Here is a 6,367-nt window from a genome sequence, read left to right on the forward strand (position 1 = left end):
GGCCGCGGCCATCCAGGCAAACTGTCCCCAGGAAGCCTTTTACGGCATGCCCAGCACGTGCTCGACCTTGGTCTGAAGACTCCAGTGAAGGGTCCCCCACTCCTGCCCGAGGCGCCCCATTCATTCCACACTAGGATACCTTCTTAGTGTAACCGGCGCTTATTGGGGGGGTATCTCGGGGATATTCCAGGCCCCTCCAGTGTAAGGAGGTAAATGAGCTGCGCCCCCCCCCCCACAGCATGGTTACACTCAAGGTCCTGGAGGTACCCTGTCGAAGAGAAATACCTTCCCCTACTCAACACTCTAATTTCGGAGCCCCTCATGCAAATGGGTTGTGTATCGACACAACCCGCCACTCGTGACTATGACACTTTGATATCAATCACAACCATTTACTTAATAGGGAAAAAGAAGTGTTGTGAGTAGCATGGTGGTGCCGTGGATAGAGCGCCAGGTCTGGAGCCAAAAAGACTCATCTTCCTGAGTTCAAATTTAGCCTGCTGGCTATGTGATCCTAGGCAAGTCACTTGACCCTGTTTGCTTGTTTCCTCGTCTATAAAATTAGCTGGAGAAAGAAATAGGAAATGGCTCCAGTATCTTTGCCAAGAAAACCCTGAAAAGGATTACAAGGAGTGGAACACTACTGAAGGAATACAGGGTGTCCCAAAAGGTTTTTGGAACACTCTGTATTTTAAAACAATGATAAATTGACATTAAAGTACAGTTATAAACTCAGATCACACTCTTCCACCAGTTCACTCAATAGCTCTGGTGAAGAATGGGTACACACTTATAGGACCATTCAGGAACATCTGCGGCAGGGGAGTGAGACTGCATCTCTGCTTCCTCTCTGACCATCCCTAGCCTTTTGCTGGGGAAATCTCATCTCTGCTTGAACAGTCTTTAAAAGTCTTCCAATTAACCATCACTCTTACAGAGGGTGTGTAGAAAGTGTTCCATTTCTCCTTTCAGTGCTTTTCAAGCCAGACCACTGGCAAACTAATCAGACTGGCTTTCACTGAGGTCTATAGACCAGCCCAGCCAATCACCTATGCAGCTGGATACTGCGCTATCCAATCAGAACCAAGTTGACTGAGCCAGCTCCAGGACAGGATACCACAGCCCCAACAAGACCCTTCTGCTTTTCCTCCGAGGGCCAGCGGGGGCAGCAGAGGGCAAGCATCCTTTATGTCTCCTACCAGGTGGCTCTCTCCGGGCCAAGGACATCGCTCTCCCAACAGCCAGCAGTTGCTCAGCTGACTGCTCAGTCGCTTCCTTTGAAGGGCCACAGGTCCCACCCAGCAGCTTTGGCCTCACAGCTGTGTGGCTGCTGTCTGCTCCTGCCCTTTGGTGGCTCTAGTCAGTGGCTTAAAGGAGAGACTTAGGGATTCTCCTTTTAATCAAAAAAGCTACAACTCCCCCAATTACCATCAAACTAGAGTCATTTTCCTATCACACCTCAGCCTCCAAATGTTTCTATGATACCTCATTTTCCCTCCATAGTGGTAAAATACACGTATGCACACTGGGAGAGGTATCCATCAAATTTCAGCTCTGAAATCTCCAACAAGGCAGTTGGACTCTTTAGTGCCCTGCTAGAGAATACTTCTTCACACTCACACTGCTCTGGATTTTAGTAAATAAAAAGGTCATTATCCACCTCTTGGTTCTGGTAAATTGTTCCACAAAAGTGAGGCCTCACTCCACTTCTTGCCAAAAAGATGATTTTCTCTCCACAACTATCCATAATCCCACTGAAGGCTGTTTCTTCATGCACGCTGTTTCTTCATGCACACAGTTTATATTAAAACAGTTCTTTTTCAACTCAAATATAAAAATGTTCATCCACAAGAGGGCCAACGTCCCACACCCTTTAACAATACAAATCTTTTCCTTTACACAAAAGTACATTTTCCCATTAACTAGCCCATATAAAAAGGGCCTTACAGAGACAGCTTTTTCTAAGAAGGTTCTTTGGGTTTTTTTTTAAACATCCACTCTAAAGTTCCGCCTTTGAAACTTGCACCCACAATTCCTAGTACTGCCTTTGGGGGCCAGGCAGGGTCATTCTAATTCTTTCTTCACATGACAGCCCTTCAGATACTTGAAGATGGCTAGAATGTTCCTCTTGGGTGTTCTCACCAGGCTAAACAACCCTGGGCTGCCCTCCTCAGAAAAAAAAATGGCCCAGCAATGCCCTGCTGTTGTCCAGCACTGAACACACTACTTTACCTATGGCTGAACTAGGGTAGAGGGTGGTGAAACTTACTCATTCTTGGAAAACATAACTCTCTTAAGGCCCTCCAAGAATGCCTCAGGGCTTTTTGGGTTGCTATATTATGCTACTGACTTATATTGCGATTTGAAACCCCAAATCTTGCTCCAATGGCTTTTAGAACCAAACTTTCACCCTCCCCCTAAAGCCCATTTTGGAATTAGAAGGTTTTTAAAACCCAAGTGCAAGACATAACAGTTATCCTTATTAAATTTTATCTTTTGAAATTTAGCCTGCTGTTTTGTACCTTATCAACCGTTATGGTAGCTATCCCTACCAGATTTGTGTCATCTGAAAATTGAATAAGCCAGGTTCAGTTATGTTTTCATCCAAGTCACTTATAAAATTACTAAAACAGCACAGACCCCTGGACCTTTCTACTACAGGTCTTTCAATATAACATGATATCAAATCATTAATGACTACTCTTAAGGACTTACCTTAAACACAATGTGAGATCCATTTAATTGTACTGTTATCTAGCTCAGTCCTATGAGCAGTATCATGAGACTTTATCAATTACTTCACCAGAACCTAAGTTTTATCCACAATATGCTAATGATCTTCTAGTTAATGACCCTGAAAGCAAGGAAGGAAAGAAAAAAAGAAATTCAAGCCAGTGCAATCTGTTGCTTTGAAGATGTGATTTTTAAAAAATGTTTCAACCTTGTAACTCAAGTGAAATTGCTTTCTCCACAGTTACCAGTGATCTTAGTTGTTGAATCTGATGGTCTTTTCTTAATCCTTATCCTTTCTCAACCTAGTTGTTGCAATTGAAACTACTGCCCATGTTCTCCTCCTGGATACTCTCTGGGTTTTGTTACACTAATCTTTCCTGGTTCACCACCTACCTTTCTGATTATTGTTCAGTCCCCTTTACTGACTCATTCATGTCATATCCTCTAACTGTAGGTGCTCACCCAGATTCTGTCCTAGGCTTTCTTCTCTTTTCCCTCTATACAGTCTCTCTTGGTAACCTCATTAGCTTCCATGGGTTTAACTATCAAGTCCATGCAGATGATTTTCCAGATTCAGCTGTCTCTTCCCCAAGCTTCAGTACTGTATCACCAACTGCCTCTCAGACATTTCAAACTAGATATCCCAGAAACAGCTTAGACTCAACATGCTTAAAACTTACTATCTTTGACCCTGAACCCTTTCCTCTTCCAAACTTCCCTGTTTCTGTCAAAGGTACCACTACCCTTCCAAAATCTTACTTTTCAACTTGATATGCTTGACTTTCTTACTCCACATATCCAGTTGCTAAATCTCGTTGTATCTGCACATTTCTCTTACATCCAACTACTTCTCTTGACTCACAGTTACCATCTTAGTTAATGCCTTCCTCCTTTCACCTAGATCACTGCAAGTCTTCTACATGGCCTTTCTACTTCGAGTTTCTCACCACTCCTGTCCCGTTCTACACATTGCTGCTAAGTGATTTTCCTTAATCCCAGATCTGACCATATCACTCCTCCACTCAAACAAATCCAGTGGCTTCCTACTGCCTTTGGAATAAACTCTTCCTTTAGCTTTTAAAACCCTCTACAACCTGGCCTTAACCTACCTTTCCAGCCTCACTGGACATTATTCCCACTCTGAAATCTAGCCAAATTAGCCTTCTCCTTGTTCTTCACCCACAACACTGAACATCCTATCTCTGCACCTTTTCATTGATCATCACCCCATGCCTGGAAAGCTCTTCCTCCTTACCTCTGCCTTATAGAGTCAGTCTCTTCCTTTAAGATGTACTTTGGGCCCTTTGATCCAGCAATATCACTTCTAGGGCTGTATCCCAAAGAGATCATACAAATGGGAAAAGGACCCACATGTACAAAAATATTTATAGCAGCTCTTTTTGTGGTGGCAAAGAATTGGAAATTGAGAGGATGCCTATCAATTGGGGAAATGGCTGAACAAGTTGTGGTATATGAATGTAATGGAATAATACTGTGCTATAGGAAATAATGAGCAGCAGACTTCAGAAAAACCTGGAAAGACTTGTATGGTCTGGTGCTAAGTGAAGTGAGCAGAACCAGGAAAACATTATGCACAGTAACAGCCATGTTGTGCGATGACTAATATTGATAGACTTAACCCTTCTCAGCAATAGAAGGATTTAAGACATCTCCAAAGGCCTTGCGATGGAAAATGCTGTCCACATCCAAAGAACCATGGAGTTTGAATGCAGATCGAAGCATACTATTTGCTATTTTTTTCTTCTGTTGTGTTTTGTTTCCTCTTTCTGGTGGTTCCTATTGGTTCTAATTCTTACTTACAACATCATTAATGTGAGAATATGTTTAATAGGAATGTGTACGTATAGCCTATATCAGATTGCATGCCATCTTGGGGAGGGAGGGGGAGAAAAATTTAAAACTCAAAAGCTTAAGGAAGTGATTGTTGATAAATCAAAATAAATTCATATTTAAAAAAAGGATTAATGTAGAGTGTATTTGAACTATTTGCTGATAAAATAGCTTTTTGAGAATAAACAACAATTTACCTTAAAAAAAAAGATGTAGTTTGAGTACCATCTTCTGCAAGAAGTTCTTCCTCATCCTTGAAGGAGTAATGCCCTTCCAAATCATGTTCAATTTAACTACATTGTATGTATGTGTATAGCCAACTTTATATTTATTCTGTTATATATATATATGTATATGTATATATACACACATATATATGGATTTATACTTGTCTCCCACATAAGAATATAAGCTAATTTCTAATAGAGAATTTCATTCTTTGTACTTGTATCTCTGACACTTACCATAGTGCTTGGCCAAAAAAAAAGGCACTTAAAATATATCTTGATTGATTTCACAAGTTTTTATACAGATTTAATTTCATAGCACCTTTTCTATACTTAACACAGAAAGCCATCCTTTGTAACAGAGGGAAAATTAAGAATTCAATTATTTATTATGAACTTAACATGAACAACAAACATTTCAACATACATTTTATTTCAATTTCAATATACAAAAACCAGAAAGAGGACCACATACGAAACCATGAATCTTTATTATGCACAGTTTAAAAAAAAAAGATTATATATTTAATTTGACTGGACAGTATCACCACTACCATGAATATCTCTGTCCCCTTTGGAATGTTCTTTTGCTCTTTTCTGGTTTTGCTTTTTTTTTTTTTGCATCAAAATTCACCCCATCCCTCTTACATCTATCCCTGCCAATAAAAGCCCTCCTTATAACAAGTATAGTTAAACAAAACAAATGACACAATGCTATTACTGGAAAAGGGTATCTTATTCTGCACTTCTAGTCCATTACCACCTCTAGCAAATTTTATAATATATGCAATGAATGAATGAAAAAAAACCCGCAAACATTCATTAAGCACTTATTACTTGCCAGGCGCTGCACTAAGCATTAGGGATAAAACTACAAAAAGCAAGACTGTGCCTGTCCTCAAGGAGCTTTCATTCTGATATGCAAAGGCAATATACGGACAACAGTGGTCAGGAGGCCTAACTGCTTCTGAAAAGTCACAGATACAGCAGAGCCACAGTGCAACTGATTGACTTGTATTTCCTGGTCCTAGGACAGAAAGTGAGAAGATGGAGCAAAGAGACATGGCATGAAGATGGCCAGAGAGCCATGCAATGTTAACCATCCATAGTCTCCCTCCCCTGCTACAGAGGCAGCTATTCTTTCATACTCTTGGGGTCAAATCAATCATTATAATAACACAGAATTCAGGGGGGTTTTGTTGCTTCTATTTATGTTGCTGTAGCTCTTACATAAATTGTTTTCTTATTTCTTCTTTTTCACATCTTTCCATGTTTCTTTTAATTCTGTTATTATTTTTCTTTTCTTTTTTTTTAATTTTGGAGGCAATGGGGGTTAAGTGACTTGCCCAAGGTCACATAGCTAGCTAGTGTCTGAGGCTGGATTTGAACTCAGGTCCTCCTGACTCCAGGGCTGGTGCTCTAACCACTGTGCCACCTAGCTGCCTCTCTGTATTATTTCTTGCACCATGGAATATTCCATTATATTCATGTATCAGAATGTGTTTAGCCATCCCCTAATCGAATATCATCTACTTTAATATAACCTGCTTTGCTGT

Source organism: Phascolarctos cinereus, unplaced genomic scaffold, assembly GCF_003287225.1.
Source record: "Phascolarctos cinereus isolate Bilbo 61053 unplaced genomic scaffold, phaCin_HiC Scaffold_5;HRSCAF=322, whole genome shotgun sequence".
NCBI classification, from domain to species: domain Eukaryota; kingdom Metazoa; phylum Chordata; class Mammalia; order Diprotodontia; family Phascolarctidae; genus Phascolarctos; species Phascolarctos cinereus.